This window comes from Lampetra fluviatilis, unplaced genomic scaffold (assembly GCF_964198595.1).
Source record: "Lampetra fluviatilis unplaced genomic scaffold, kcLamFluv1.1 SCAFFOLD_291, whole genome shotgun sequence".
In the NCBI taxonomy this organism is placed as follows: domain Eukaryota; kingdom Metazoa; phylum Chordata; class Hyperoartia; order Petromyzontiformes; family Petromyzontidae; genus Lampetra; species Lampetra fluviatilis.
This window is the reverse complement of record NW_027621531.1, coordinates 6,007-25,003: the sequence shown is the minus strand read 5'-3', so window position 1 is coordinate 25,003 and position 18,997 is coordinate 6,007. Positions and strand designations below refer to the sequence as shown.

General features: G+C 45.2%; 1 long non-coding RNA gene across 1 annotated transcript; it reads right to left on the bottom strand.

Annotated features, from left to right (window-relative positions):
* Positions 1-2,508: 2,508 nt before the first annotated feature.
* On the bottom strand, positions 2,509-17,099 carry LOC144955370 (uncharacterized). Its single transcript, XR_013641629.1, has 3 exons — positions 17,032-17,099; positions 15,085-15,186; positions 2,509-2,528 (listed from the first exon to the last, which is right to left on the bottom strand). It is a non-coding gene; the product is annotated as an uncharacterized LOC144955370 (long non-coding RNA).
* Positions 17,100-18,997: the final 1,898 nt, after the last annotated feature.

The window sequence follows — 18,997 nt, the reverse complement described above, 5'->3', positions numbered from 1 at the left end:
GAGACACACACAGACACACACAGAGACACACATAGAGACACACACAGAGACACACACAGAGACACACAGTGAGACACAGAGAGACACACAGAGACACACAGTGAGACACACAGAGACACACACAGAGACACACAGTGAGACACAGAGACACACACAGTGAGACACAGTGAGACACAGAGACACACAGTGAGACACACAGAGACACACACAGAGACACACAGTGAGACACAGAGACACACACAGAGACACACAGTGAGACACAGAGACACACAGTGAGACACAGTGAGACACAGAGACACACAGTGAGACACAGAGACACACAGAGACACACACAGAGACACAGAGACACACAGAGACACACACAGAGACACAGAGACACACAGAGACACACAGTGAGACACAGAGACACACACAGTGAGACACAGAGAGACACACAGAGACACACAGTGAGACACAGAGACACACAGAGACACACAGTGAGACACAGAGACACACAGTGAGACACAGTGAGACACACAGAGACACAGTGAGACACACACAGAGAGACACACAGAGACACACAGTGAGACACACACAGAGACACACAGTGAGACACAGAGACACACACAGTGAGACACAGAGACACACACAGTGAGACACAGAGAGACACACAGTGAGACACAGTGAGACACACACAGTGAGACACACACAGAGAGACACACAGAGACACACAGAGACACACAGAGACACACAGAGACACACAGAGACACACACAGTGAGACACAGAGAGACACACAGTGAGACACAGTGAGACACACACAGTGAGACACACACAGAGAGACACACACAGTGAGACACACACAGAGACACACAGAGACACACAGAGACACACAGTGAGACACAGTGAGACACATACAGAGACACACACAGTGAGACACAGTGAGACACACACAGAGACACACACAGTGAGACACACACAGAGAGACACACAGAGACACACACAGAGACACACAGTGAGACACATACAGAGACACACACAGTGAGACACACAGAGACACACAGAGACACACACAGTGAGACACACACAGAGACACACAGAGACACACAGAGACACACAGAGACACACAGTGAGACACATACAGAGACACACACAGTGAGACACACAGAGACACACAGAGACACACACAGTGAGACACACACAGAGACACACAGTGAGACACATACAGAGACACACACAGAGACACACACAGAGACACACAGAGACACACAGTGAGACACACACAGAGACACACAGAGACACACAGAGACACACAGAGACACACACAGTGAGACACACACAGTGAGACACACACAGAGACACACAGTGAGACACAGAGACACACACAGTGAGACACACACAGTGAGACACACACAGAGACACACAGTGAGACACACACAGTGAGACACACACAGAGACACACAGAGACACACAGAGACACAGAGACACACAGAGACACACAGTGAGACACAGAGACACACAGTGAGACACACAGAGACACACAGAGACACACAGAGACACACACAGTGAGACACAGAGACACACAGTGAGACACACACAGAGACACACAGAGACACACAGAGACACACAGTGAGACACACACAGAGAGACACAGAGACACACACAGAGACACACAGAGACACAGAGACACACAGAGACACACAGTGAGACACACACAGAGACACACAGAGACACAGAGACACACAGAGACACACAGAGACACACAGTGAGACACACAGAGACACACACAGAGACACACAGAGACACAGAGACACACAGAGACACACAGTGAGACACACACAGTGAGACACACACAGAGACACACACAGTGAGACACAGAGACACACAGTGAGACACACACAGAGAGACACAGAGACACACAGAGACACACAGAGACACACAGAGACACACAGAGACACACACAGTGAGACACAGAGACACACAGTGAGACACACACAGAGAGACACAGAGACACACAGAGACACAGAGACACACAGAGACACACAGAGACACACAGAGACACACAGAGACACACAGTGAGACACAGAGAGACACACAGAGACACACAGTGAGACACAGAGACACACAGTGAGACACAGAGAGACACACAGAGACACACAGTGAGACACAGAGACACACAGTGAGACACAGAGAGACACACAGAGACACAGAGAGACACACAGAGACACACAGTGAGACACAGTGAGACACACAGAGACACACAGTGAGACACACACAGTGAGACACACAGAGTGAGACACACACAGTGAGACACACACAGAGACACACAGAGACACAGAGACACACAGAGACACACAGAGACACACAGAGACACACAGAGACACACAGAGACACACACAGTGAGACACAGAGACACACAGAGACACAGTGAGACACAGAGAGACACAGAGACACACAGTGAGACACACACAGAGACACACACAGTGAGACACACACAGTGAGACACAGTGAGACACGGGGACAGAACTCCTCGTAGTGAGACAGCAGCAGCCTGGAGACACACGCAGAGAGACACAGTGAGACACAGAGACACAGAGACACACAGTGAGACACACACAGAGACACACACAGTGAGACACAGAGACACACAGTGACACACACAGTGAGACACACAGTGAGACACAGAGACACAGAGACACACACAGTGAGACACAGTGAGACACACACAGTGAGACACAGAGACACAGAGACACACAGAGAGACACACACAGAGACACACACAGAGAGACACAGAGACACACAGTGACACACACAGTGAGACACACAGTGAGACACAGAGACACAGAGACACACACAGTGAGACACAGTGAGACACACACAGTGAGACACACACAGTGAGACACACACAGTGAGACACACAGAGACACACAGAGACACACAGAGACACACAGAGACACACAGAGACACACAGTGAGACACACAGAGACACACAGAGACACACAGTGAGACACACACAGAGACACACAGTGAGACACAGAGACACACACAGAGACACACAGAGACACACAGTGAGACACACAGAGACACACAGAGACACAGTGAGACACACACAGAGACACACACAGAGACACACAGAGACACACACAGAGACACACAGTGAGACACACAGAGACACACACAGAGACACACACAGAGACACACACAGAGACACACACAGTGAGACACACAGTGAGACACACAGAGACACACAGAGACACACAGAGACACACAGAGACACACACAGTGAGACACACAGAGACACACAGAGACACACAGTGAGACACAGTGAGACACACACAGTGAGACACAGTGAGACACACAGAGACACACAGTGAGACACAGTGAGACACACACAGTGAGACACAGTGAGACACACACAGTGAGACACAGTGAGACACACACAGTGAGACACACAGAGACACACAGAGACACACAGTGAGACACACAGAGACACACAGAGACACAGAGACACACACAGAGACACACACAGAGACACACAGTGAGACACAGTGAGACACACACAGAGACACACAGAGACACACAGTGAGACACACAGAGACACACAGAGACACAGAGACACACACAGTGAGACACACAGAGACACACAGTGAGACACACACAGAGACACACAGAGACACACACAGAGACACAGTGAGACACACACAGTGAGACACACACAGAGACACACAGTGAGACACACAGAGACACACACAGAGACACAGTGAGACACACACAGTGAGACACACAGAGACACACAGAGACACACAGAGACACACACAGAGACACACAGAGACACACAGAGACACACAGTGAGACACACACAGAGACACACAGAGACACACAGAGACACACACAGAGACACACAGAGACACACAGAGACACACAGTGAGACACACACAGAGACACACAGAGACACACAGAGACACACAGTGAGACACAGAGAGACACAGAGAGACACACACAGAGACACACAGAGACACACAGAGACACACAGTGAGACACAGAGAGACACAGTGAGACACACACAGAGACACACAGAGACACACAGACACACACAGAGACACACAGAGACACACAGAGACACAAACAGTGAGACACAGAGACACACAGAGACACACAGAGACACACAGAGACACACAGAGACACACAGAGACACACAGAGACACACAGTGAGACACACACAGAGACACACACAGTGAGACACACAGAGACACACAGTGAGACACACAGAGACACACAGAGACCCACAGAGACACACAGAGACACACAGTGAGACACACAGAGACACACAGAGACACACAGAGACACACAGAGACACACAGAGACACACAGAGACACACAGAGACACACAGAGACCCACAGAGACACACAGAGACACACAGTGAGACACACACAGTGAGACACACACAGAGACACACAGAGACACACAGAGACACACAGAGACACACACAGAGACACAGTGAGACACACACAGTGAGACACACACAGAGACACACAGAGACACACACAGAGACACACAGAGACACACACAGAGACACAGTGAGACACACACAGTGAGACACACACAGAGACACACAGAGACACACACAGAGACACACAGAGACACACAGAGACACACACAGAGACACACAGAGACACACAGAGACACACACAGAGACACACAGAGACACACAGAGACACACACAGTGAGACACACACAGTGAGACACAGAGACACACAGAGACACACAGAGACACAGAGACACACAGTGAGACACACACAGAGACACACAGAGACACACAGAGACACACAGAGACACACAGAGATACACAGAGACACAGAGACACAGAGACACACAGTGAGACACACACAGAGACACACACAGAGACACACAGAGACACACACAGTGAGACACACAGAGACACACAGAGACACACAGAGACACACACAGTGAGACACAGTGAGACACACACAGTGAGACACACACAGAGACACACAGAGACACACAGAGACACACACAGAGACACACAGAGACACACAGAGACACACAGTGAGACACACACAGAGACACACAGAGACACACAGAGACACACACAGTGAGACACAGAGACACACAGAGACACACACAGTGAGACACACAGAGACACACAGAGACATACAGAGACACACAGAGACACACACAGTGAGACACAGTGAGACACACAGAGACACAGAGAGACACACACAGTGAGACACACACAGAGACACACACAGAGACACACACAGAGAGACACACAGAGACACACAGAGACACACAGAGACACACACAGTGAGACACACAGAGACACACAGAGACACACAGAGACACACACAGAGACACAGAGACACACACAGAGACACACAGAGACACACACAGACACACACAGAGACACAGAGACACACACAGAGACACAGAGACACACAGAGACACAGAGAGACACACAGTGAGACACAGTGAGACACACAGTGAGACACACACAGAGACACACAGAGACACACAGAGACACAGAGACACACAGAGACACACAGTGAGACACAGTGAGACACAGTGAGACACAGAGACACACAGAGACACAGTGAGACACAGAGAGAGACACACAGAGACACAGTGAGACACAGACACACACAGAGACACACAGTGAGACACAGAGACACACAGAAACACGGAGACACACAGAGACACACACTAACTAACTAAATAACTAACTAACTAAATAACTCACTAAATAACTAACTGACGAACTAAATAACTAACTAACTAACTAACTGACTGAATAACTAACTAAAATACTAACTAACTAACTGACTGACTAACTAACTGACTAACTAACTAAATAACTAACTAAATAACTAACTAAATAACTAACTAACTAACTGACTGACTGACTGACTAACTAACTAAATAACTAACTAACTGACTAACTAACTGACTGAATAACTAACTAACTAACTAACTGACTAACTGACTAACTGACTAACTAACTAAATAACTAACTAACTAACTGACTAACTAACTAACTGACTAACTGACTAACTAACTAACTGACTGAATAACTAACTAAAATACTAACTAACTAACTAACTGACTGACTAACTAACTGACTAACTAACTAAATAACTAACTAAATAACTAACTGACTAACTAAATAACTAACTAACTAAATAACTAACTAACTGACTGAATAACTAACTAACTGACTGAATAACTAACTAAATAACTAACTAACTGACTAACTAACTAAATAACTAACTAACTGACTGAATAACTAACTAACTAACTGACTAACTAACTAACTAAATAACTAACTAACTAAATAACTAACTAACTAACTGACTAACTAACTAACTAACTAAATAACTAACTAACTAAATAACTAACTAACTGACTAACTAACTAACTAAATAACTAACTAACTAAATAACTAACTAACTGACTGAATAACTAACCAAATAACTAACTAACTAAATAACTAACTAACTGACTAACTAACTAACTAAATAACTAACTAACTAAATAACTAACTAACTGGCTGACTAACTAACTAACTAACTAAATAACTCACTAAATAACTAACTGACTAACTAAATAACTAACTAACTAAATAACTAACTAACTGACTGAATAACTAACTAACTGACTGAATAACTAACTAAATAACTAACTAACTAAATAACTAACTAACTGACTGAATAACTAACTAAATAACTAACTAACTAAATAACTAACTAACTGACTGAATAACTAACTAACTAAATAACTAACTAACTAACTAAATAACTAACTAACTGACTGAATAACTAACTAAATAACTAACTAACTAACTAACTAACTAACTGACTGAATAACTAACTAAATAACTAACTGACTAAATAACTAACTAACTGACTGAATAACTAACTAACTAACTAAATAACTAACTAACTAACTAAATAACTAACTAACTGACTGAATAACTAACTAAATAACTAACTGACTAAATAACTAACTAACTGACTGAATAACTAACTAAATAACTAACTAACTAAATAACTAACTAACTAACTAAATAACTAACTAACTGACTGAATAACTAACTAAATAACTAACTAACTAACTAACTAACTAACTGACTGAATAACTAACTAAATAACTAACTAACTAAATAACTAACTAACTGACTGAATAACTAACTAAATAACTAACTGACTAACTAAATAACTAACTAACTAAATAACTAACTAACTGACTGAATAACTAACTAACTGACTGAATAACTAACTAAATAACTAACTAACTAACTGACTAACTAACTAAATAACTAACTAAATAACTAACTGACTAACCAAATAACTAACTAACTAACTGACTGACTGACTGACTAACTAACTAAATAACTAACTAACTAACTAAATAACTAACTAACTAACTAACTGACTAACTAACTAATTGACTAACTAACTAACTAACTAAATAACTAACTAACTGACTAAATAACTAACTAAATAACTAACTGACTAACTAAATAACTAACTAACTAAATAACTAACTAACTAACTAAATAACTAACTAACTAACTAAATAACTAACTAACTAACTGACTAACTAACTAACTAACTGACTGACTAACTGACTAACTAACTAACCAACTGACTAACTAACTAACTAACTGACTAACTAACTGACTGACTAACTAACTAACTATCTAACTGACTGACTAACAAACTAACTAACTAACTAACTGACTAACTGACTAACTAACTAACTGACTGAATAACTAACTAAATAACTAACTAACTAACTAACTGACTGAATAACTAACTAAATAACTAACTAACTGACTGAATAACTAACTAACTAAATAACTAAATAACTGATTAACTAACTAAATAACTGACTAACTAACTAACTAACTAAATAACTAACTAACTGACTGAATAACTAACTAAATAACTAACTAACTAACTAACTGACTGAATAACTAACTAAATAACTAACTAACTAAATAACTAACTAAATAACTAACTAACTAACTGACTGACTGACTAACTAACTAAATAACTAACTAACTAACTAAATAACTAACTAACTAACTGACTGAATAACTAACTAAATAACTAACTAACTAACTGACTAACTAACTAACTGACTAACTGACTAACTGACTAACTAACTAACTGACTGAATAACTAACTAAATAACTAACTAACTAACTGACTGAATAACTAACTAATTAACTAACTAACTGACTAACTAACTAAATAACTAACTAACTGACTGAATAACTAACTAACTAAATAACTAACTAACTAACTAAATAACTAACTAACTGACTGAATAACTAACCAAATAACTAACTAACTAACTAAATAACTAACTAAATAACTAACTAACTAACTAACTGACTGACTAACTAACTAACTGACTAACTGACTAACTAACTAACCAACTGACTAACTAACTAACTAACTGACTGACTAACTAACTAACTAACTAACTAACTGACTGACTGACTAACTAACTAACCAACTGACTAACTAACTAACTAACTAACTGACTAACTGACTGACTAACTAACTAACTGACTGACTGACTAACTAACTGACTGACTAACTAACTAACTGACTGACTAACTGACTAACTAACTGACTGACTAACTAACTAACTAACTGACTGACTGACTAACTAACTGACTGACTAACTGACTGACTAACTAACTGACTGACTGACTGACTGAATGACTGACTGAGTGACTGACTGAGTGACTGACTGACTAACTAACTAACTGACTGACTGACTGACTGAATGACTGACTGAGTGACTGACTAACTAACTGACTGAATAACTGACTAACTAACTAACTGACTGACTAACTAACTGACTGACTAACTGACTGACTAACTGACTGAGTGACTGACTGACTAACTGACTGACTGACTGACTAACTGACTGACTGACCTCCTCCTGCACTCCCTGCTTCTCAATGAGGTCTCCAGCTGGGCGAGGAGTCACAGTGACTGACTTAATGACTGAGTGACTGAGTGACTGACTGAGTGACTGACTGAGTGACTGAGTGAGTGATGTAGTGGGTGAGTGACTGACTAACTAACTGACTGACTGAGTGAATGACTAAATGACTGACTGAGTGATTGACTGAGTGACTGAGTAACTAAGTAACTGACTGACTGACTGAGTGACTGAGTGAGTGATGGAGTGGGTGAGTGACTAACTAACTAACTAACTAACTGACTGACTGACTGACTGAGTGACTGACTGAGTGACTGACTGACTAACTAACTAACTGACTAACTAACTGACTGACTAACTAACTAACTGACTGACTGACTAACTGACTGACTGACTAACTGACTGACAAACTGACTAACTAACTGACTAACTAACTAACTGACTGACTAACTAACTAACTAACTGACTGACTGACTGAATGACTGACTGAGTGACTGACTGAGTGACTGACTGAGTGACTGACTGAGTGACTGACTGACTGACTGACTGACTGACTGACTGACTAACTAACTAACTGACTGACTGACTGACTGACTGAGTGACTGACTAACTAACTAACTAACTAACTAACTGAGTGACTGACTAACTAACTGACTGAATAACTGACTAACTAACTAACTGACTAACTGACTAACTAACTAACTGACTGAGTGACTGACTGAATGACTGACTGACTGACTGACTGACTTACTAACTAACTAACTAACTGACTGACTGACTGACTGAATGACTGACTGAGTGACTGACTAACTAACTAACTAACTGAGTGACTGAGTGACTGACTAACTAACTGACTAACTAACTGACTGAATAACTGACTAACTAACTAACTAACTGACTGACTAACTAACTGACTGACTAACTAACTAACTGACTAACTGACTAACTAACTAACTAAATGACTGAGTGACTGACTGAATGACTGACTGACTAACTAACTAACTGACTGACTGACTAACTGACTGACCTCCTCCTGCACTCCCTGCTTCTCAATGAGGTCTCCAGCTGGGCAAGGAGTCACAGTGACTGACTGACTGAGTGACTGAGTGAGTGAGTGACTGACTGAGTGACTGGCTGACTGAGTGACTGAGTGACTGACTAACTGACTGACTGAGTGACTGAGTGACTGACTGACTGACTGACTGACTAACTGACTGACTAACTGACTGACTAACTGACTGACTAACTGACTGACTGACTGACTGACTAACTGACTGACTGACTGAGTGACTGACTGACTGACTAACTAACTGACTGACTAACTAACTAACTAACTGACTGACTGACTGACTGACTAACTAACTGACTGACTGACTGACTAACTGACTGACTGACTGAATGACTGACTGAGTGACTGACTGAGTGACTGACTGAGTGACTGACTGAGTGACTGACTGACTAACTAACTGACTGACTGACTGACTGACTGAGTGACTGACCAACTAACTAACTAACTGAGTGACTGAGTGACTGACTAACTAACTGACTGAATAACTGACTAACTAACTAACTGACTGACTAACTAACTAACTGACTAACTAACTAACTGACTGACTAACTAACTAACTGACTGACTAACTAACTAACTGACTAACTGACTAACTAACTGACTGACTAACTAACTGACTGACTAACTGACTGAGTGACTGACTGACTGACTGACTGACTAACTGAATGACTAACTAACTGACTGACTGACTAACTAACTGACTGACTGACTGACTCACTAACTGACTAACTAACTGACTGACTGACTGACTGACTGAGTGAGTGAGTGACTGACTGACTGACTGACTGAGTGATTGACTGAGTGACTGAGTAACTAAGTAACTGACTGACTGACTGAGTGACTGAGTGAGTGATGGAGTGGGTGAGTGACTGACTAACTAACTGACTGACTAACTAACTAACTAACTAACTGACTGACTGAGTGACTGACTGAGTGACTGACTGACTAACCAACTAACTAACTGACTAACTAACTGACTGACTGACTAACTGACTGACTAACTGACTAACTAACTGACTAACTAACTAACTGACTGACTAACTAACTAACTAACTGACTAACTGACTGACTAACTAACTAACTAACAGACTAACTAACTAACTGACTGACTAACTGACTAACTAACTAACTGACTGAGTGAATGACTAAATGACTGACTGAGTGATTGACTGAGTGACTGAGTAACTAAGTAACTGACTGACTGAGTGACTGAGTGACTGACTAACTAACTGACTGACTAACTAACTAACTAACTGACTGACTGACTGACTGACTGAGTGACTGACTGAGTGACTGAGTGAGTGGGTGAGTGGGTGAGTGACTGACTAACTAACTAACTGACTAACTGACTAACTGACTAACTAACTAACTGACTAACTGACTAACTAACTAACTAACTAACTAACTGACTAACTAACTGACTGACTAACTAACTAACTAACTGACTAACTGACTGACTGACTAACTAACTAACTAACTGACTAACTAACTGACTGACTAACTAACTGACTGACTAACTGACTAACTAACTAACTAACTGACTAACTAACTGACTGACTGACTAACTAACTGACTGACTTACTGACTAACTAACTGACTAACTGACTAACTAACTGACTAACAAACTGACTGACTAACTAACTGACTAACTGACTAACTAACTAACTAACTAACTAACTAACTGACTGACTGACTAACTGACTGACTAACTGACTAACTAACTAACTAACTGACTAACTAACTGACTGACTAACTAACTAACTGACTGACTGACTAACTGACTGACTAACTGACTAACTAACTAACTAACTAACTGACTGACTGACTAACTGACTAACTAACTAACTAACTGACTGACTGACTAACTAACTAACTGACTAACTGACTGACTGACTAACTGACTGACTGACCTCCTCCTGCACTCCCTGCTTCTCAATGAGGTCTCCAGCTGGGCGAGGAGTCACAGTGACTGACTGACTGAGTGACTGAGTGACTGACTGAGTGACTGACTGAGTGACTGACTGAGTGATGTAGTGGGTGAGTGACTGACTAACTAACTGACTGACTGAGTGAATGACTAAATGACTGACTGAGTGATTGACTGAATGACTGAGTGACTGAGTGAGTGATGGAGTGGGTGAGTGACTAACTAACTAACTAACTGACTGACTGACTGACTGAGTGACTGACTGAGTGACTGACTGACTAACTAACTAACTGACTAACTAACTGACTGACTAACTAACTGACTGACTGACTGACTAACTGACTGACTGACTAACTAACTAACTGACTGACTAACTAACTGACTGACTAACTGACTAACTAACTAACTGACTGAGTGAATGACTAAATGACTGACTGAGTGATTGACTGAGTGACTGAGTAACTAAGTAACTGACTGACTGACTGAGTGACTGAGTGAGTGATGGAGTGGGTGAGTGACTGACTAACTAACTGACTGACTAACTAACTAACTAACTGACTGACTGACTGACTGAGTGACTGACTGAGTGACTGACTGACTGACTAACTAACTAACTGACTAACTAACTAACTAACTAACTGACTGACTGAGTGACTGAGTGAGTGGGTGAGTGGGTGAGTGACTGACTAACTAACTAACTGACTAACTGACTAACTAACTAACTGACTAACTGACTAACTAACTAACTAACTAACTAACTAACTAACTGACTAACTAACTGACTGACTGACTGACTAACTAACTGACTAACTAACTGACTGACTGACTAACTAACTAACTAACTGACTATCTAACTGACTGACTAACTAACTAACTGACTGACTAACTGACTAACTAACTAACTAACTAACTGACTAACTAACTGACTGACTGACTAACTAACTGACTGACTAACTGACTAACTAACTGACTAACAAACTGACTGACTAACTAACTGACTGACTAACTGACTAACTAACTAACTAACTAACTGACTAACTAACTGACTGACTGACAAACTAACTAACTAACTAACTGACTGACTGACTAACTGACTGACTAACTGACTAACTAACTAACTAACTGACTGACTGACTAACTGACTGACTAACTAACTAACTGACTAACTAACTAACTGACTAACTGACTGACTGACTAACTGACTGACTGACCTCCTCCTGCACTCCCTGCTTCTCAATGAGGTCTCCAGCTGGGCGAGGAGTCACAGTGACTGACTGACTGAGTGACTGAGTGACTGACTGAGTGACTGACTGAGTGACTGAGTGAGTGATGTAGTGGGTGAGTGACTGACTAACTAACTGACTGACTGAGTGAATGACTAAATGACTGACTGAGTGATTGACTGAGTGACTGAGTAACTAAGTAACTGACTGACTGACTGAGTGACTGAGTGAGTGATGGAGTGGGTGAGTGACTAACTAACTAACTAACTGACTGACTGACTGACTGACTGAGTGACTGACTGACTGAGTGACTGACTGCCTAACTAACTAACTGACTAACTAACTGACTGACTAACTAACTGACTGACTGACTAACTGACTGACTAACTAACTAACTGACTGACTAACTAACTAACTAACTGACTAACTAACTAACTGACTAACTGACTGACTGACTAACTGACTGACTGACCTCCTCCTGCACTCCCTGCTTCTCAATGAGGTCTCCAGCTGGGCGAGGAGTCACAGTGACTGACTGACTGAGTGACTGAGTGGGTGATGGAATGGGTGAGTGACTGACTAACTAACTAACTGACTGACTGACTGACTAAATGACTGACTGACTGACTGACTGAGTGACTGACTGACTAACTGAATGACTAACTAACTGACTGACTAACTAACTGACTAACTGACTGACTAACTGACTAACTAACTGACTAACTAACTGACTGACTGACTAACTAACTGACTGACTGACTGACTAACTGACTGACTAACTAACTGACTAACTGACTGAGTGACTGACTAACTGACTAACTGACTAACTGACTGAGTGACTGACTAACTGACTGACTGACCTCCTCCTGCGCTCCCTGCTTCTCAATGAGGTCTCCAGCTGGGCGAGGAGTCACAGTGACTGACTGACTGAGTGACTGAGTGAGTGATGGAGTGGGTGAGTGACTAACTAACTAACTAACTAACTGACTGACTAACTAACTAACTAAGTGACTGACTGAGTGACTGAGTGAGTGATGGAGTGGGTGAGTGACTGACTAACTGACAAACTAACTAACTGACTGACTGACTAACTAACTAACTGACTGACTGACTGACTGAGTGAGTGGGTAAGTGGGTGAGTGACTGACTAACTAACTAACTGACTGACTGACTGAGTGACTGACTAACTGACTGACTGACTGACTGACTAACTGACTAACTGACTGACTGACTGACTGACTAACTGACTAACTAACTAACTGACTAACTGACTAACTGACTGACTGACTGACTAACTGACTAACTAACTAACTAACTAACTGACTAACTAACTAACTAACTGACTAACTAACTAACTGACTGACTGACTGAGTGACTGACTAATTCACTGACTAACTAACTAACTAACTGACTAACTAACTAACTAACTGACTGACTGACTGACTGACTGAATGACTGACTGAGTGACTGACTGAGTGACTGACTGACTAACTGAATGACTAACTAACTAACTGACTAACTAACTAACTAACTGACTAACTAACTAACTAACTGACTGAGTGACTGACTAAATGACTGACTGAGTGACTGACTGACTAACTGACTGACTGACCTCCTCCTGCACTCCCTGCTTCTCAATGAGGTCTCCAGCTGGGCGAGGAGTCACAGTGACTGACTGACTGACTGAGTGACTGACTGACTGAGTGACTGACTGACTAACTAACTGACTAACTAACTGACTAACTGACTGACTGACTGACTAACTAACTAACTAACTAACTGACTAACTGACTGACTGAGTGACTGAGTGAGTGATGGAGTGAGTGAGTGAGTGATTGACTGACTGACTGACTAACTAACTAACTAACTGACTGACTAACTAACTGACTGACTGACTGACTGACTGACCTCCTCCTGCACTCCCTGCTTCTCAATGAGGTCTCCAGCTGGGCGAGGAGTCGAAGGCGATGTTGACGATAAGCTCCTCGCTTGAGCATGGAGATCGCGCCCCTGTGAAACCACCACCATCACCACCATCACCACCATCACCACCATCACCACCATCACCATCACCACCACCATCATCACCACCATCACCACCATCACCACCATCATCATCACTACCATCACCATCACCACCATCACCACCACCACCACCACCATCACCATCACCACCATCACCACCATCACCACCATCACCTGCATCTAGAGATGTCAGCTGGTGCCCACATCACCATCACCACCATCACCACCATCACCACCACCACCATCACCACCATCACCTGCTTCTAGAGATGTCAGCTGGTGCCCACATCACCATCACCACCATCACCACCACCACCACCATCACCACCACCATCACCACCATCACCACCATCACCACCATCACCACCACCATCACCATCACCACCACCATCACCATCACCACCATCACCTGCTTCTAGAGATGTCAGCTGGTGCCCACATCACCATCACCACCATCACCACCATCACCACCACCATCACCACCATCACCACCATCACCACCATCACCACCACCATCACCACCATCACCACCATCACCACCACCATCACCATCACCTGCTTCTAGAGATGTCAGCTGGTGCCCACATCACCATCACCACCACCACCACCATCACCACCACCATCACCACCATCACCACCATCACCACCATCACCACCACCATCACCACCATCACCACCATCACCACCACCATCACCATCACCACCATCACCACCACCATCACCACCATCACCTGCTTCTAGAGATGTCAGCCGGTGCCCACATAACCATCACCACCATCACCACCATCACCACCATCACCACCACCATCACCACCACCACCACCATCACCACCACCATCACCTGCTTCTAGAGATGTCAGCTGGTGCCCACATCACCATCACCACCATCACCACCACCACCACCATCACCACCACCATCACCACCATCACCACCATCACCACCATCACCTGCTTCTAAAGATGTCAGCTGGTGCCCACATCACCATCACCACCACCACCACCATCACCACCACCATCACCACCATCACCACCATCACCACCATCACCACCATCACCACCACCATCACCACCATCACCACCATCACCACCACCATCACCATCACCACCACCATCACCATCACCACCATCACCTGCTTCTAGAGATGTCAGCTGGTGCCCACATCACCATCACCACCATCACCACCACCACCACCATCACCACCACCATCACCACCATCACCTGCTTCTAGAGATGTCAGCTGGTGCCCACATCACCATCACCACCATCACCACCATCACCACCATCACCACCACCATCACCTGCTTCTAGAGATGTCAGCTGGTGCCCACATCACCATCACCACCATCACCACCACCACCACCATCACCACCACCATCACCACCATCACCTGCTTCTAGAGATGTCAGCTGGTGCCCACATCACCATCACCACCATCACCACCACCATCACCACCATCACCACCATCACCACCATCACCTGCTTCTAGAGATGTCAGCTGGTGCCCACATCACCATCACCACCATCACCATCACCACCATCACCACCATCACCACCATCACCACCATCACCACCATCACCTGCTTCTAGAGATGTCAGCTGGTGCCCACATCACCATCACCACCATCACCACCATCACCACCATCACCACCACCATCACCTGCTTCTAGAGATGTCAGCTGGTGCCCACATCACCATCACCACCATCACCACCACCACCACCATCACCACCACCATCACCACCATCACCTGCTTCTAGAGATGTCAGCTGGTGCCCACATCACCATCACCACCATCACCACCACCATCACCACCACCATCACCACCATCACCTGCTTCTAGAGATGTCAGCTGGTGCCCACATCACCATGGCAGATGCTGCTTCGCCATCCCTCCCGGCACGACCCAGAGCCTGAAACAACAACAACAACAACAACAACAACTAGTTAGTAAACTAACTAGTACACTAACTGGTACACTAAGCTAGTTAGCTAGTACACTAACTAGTATAACCATACACCCACTCTCACTCACTCACTCACCATCAACACCACTCACTCAACCCACTCACCCACTCACCCACCCTCACTCACCACCACCTCACCACCACCACCCACCCACTCACTCACCCACTCACCCACTCACCTCCACCCACCACTCACCCCACTCACTCACACCACTCACACTCACTCACCACACCACCCACCCACCTCACTCACCCACATCACCCACTCACCCACCACACACCACTCACCCACTCACCCACCCACTCACCCACCTCACCCACCACCTCACCACACACACTCACCCACCCACTCACAACCCACCCACTCCACACCACCCACCCACCCACCCACTCACCCACCCACTCACCACCACCCACTCACCTCTCACCCACCCACTCACTCACTCACCCACTCACCACCCACCCACCCACCCACCCACTCACTCACCCACTCACTCACTCACCACCCACCCACACTCACCACTCACCCACTCACCCACCCACTCACTCCACCCATCACCTCACTCACCCACTCACTCACATCACTCACTCACTCACTCACCCACCCACCCACTCACCCACCACACCCACCACCACTCACCACTCCACTCACCCACTCTCAATCACTCACTCCACCTCACTCACTCACCTCACCCACTCACACCACCCACTCCAACTCACCCACTCACCCACCACCCACTCACTCCACTCACTCACCCACTCACTCACCCACCACTCACACTCACCACACCCACTCACCCACCACACCACTCACTCACCTCCACCCACCACCACTCACCACACCCACCCACTCACCCACCTCACCACCACCCACCCACTCACTCACCCACCCACCCACTCCACCACCCACTCACACACCACTCACCACACCCACTCACCACCCCACCCACCACCCACCACCCACCCACCACTCACTCACCCACCCACCACACACTCACTCACCCACCCACTCACCCACCCACCTCACCCACCCACTCACTCACCCACCCACCACTCACACCCCACCCACTCACACACCACCCACCCACCCACCCACACCACCCACCACCCACCCACCCACTCACCCACCCACTCACCCACCCACTCACTCACTCCCACCCACTCACACTCACACACACCCACCACCACCCACCCACCCACTCACCCACCCACTCACTCACCACTCACCACCCACTCACTCACACCACTCACCCACCACCCACTCACCACCACACCCACCCACTCACCCACACCCACTCACACACTCACCCACTCACCACCACTCACTCACCCACTCACCCACTCACCCACCCACCTCACTCACAACACTCACCCACCCACCACCACCACATCACCCACCACTCACTCACTCACTCACCACACCACCACACACCACCCACCCACTCACCCACTCACCCACCCACTCACTCACACCACTCACCACACACCACTCACCCACTCACCACACCACCCACCCACTCACTCACCACCCACTCACCCACCCACTCACTCACTCACTCACTACCACACTCTCACCCCCACTCACCACACCCACCTCACTCACTCCACTCACCCACTCACTCACTCACCCACACCACACCACTCACCTCACTCACTCACCCACTCACTCACCCACTCACTCACTCCACCCACCCACTCACTCACTCAACCACCACACTCACCTCACCCACTCACTCACTCACCCACCCACTCACCCACTCACTCACTCACTCACCCACCCACTCACTCACCCACTCACTCACCCACTCACCCACTCACTCACTCACCCACCC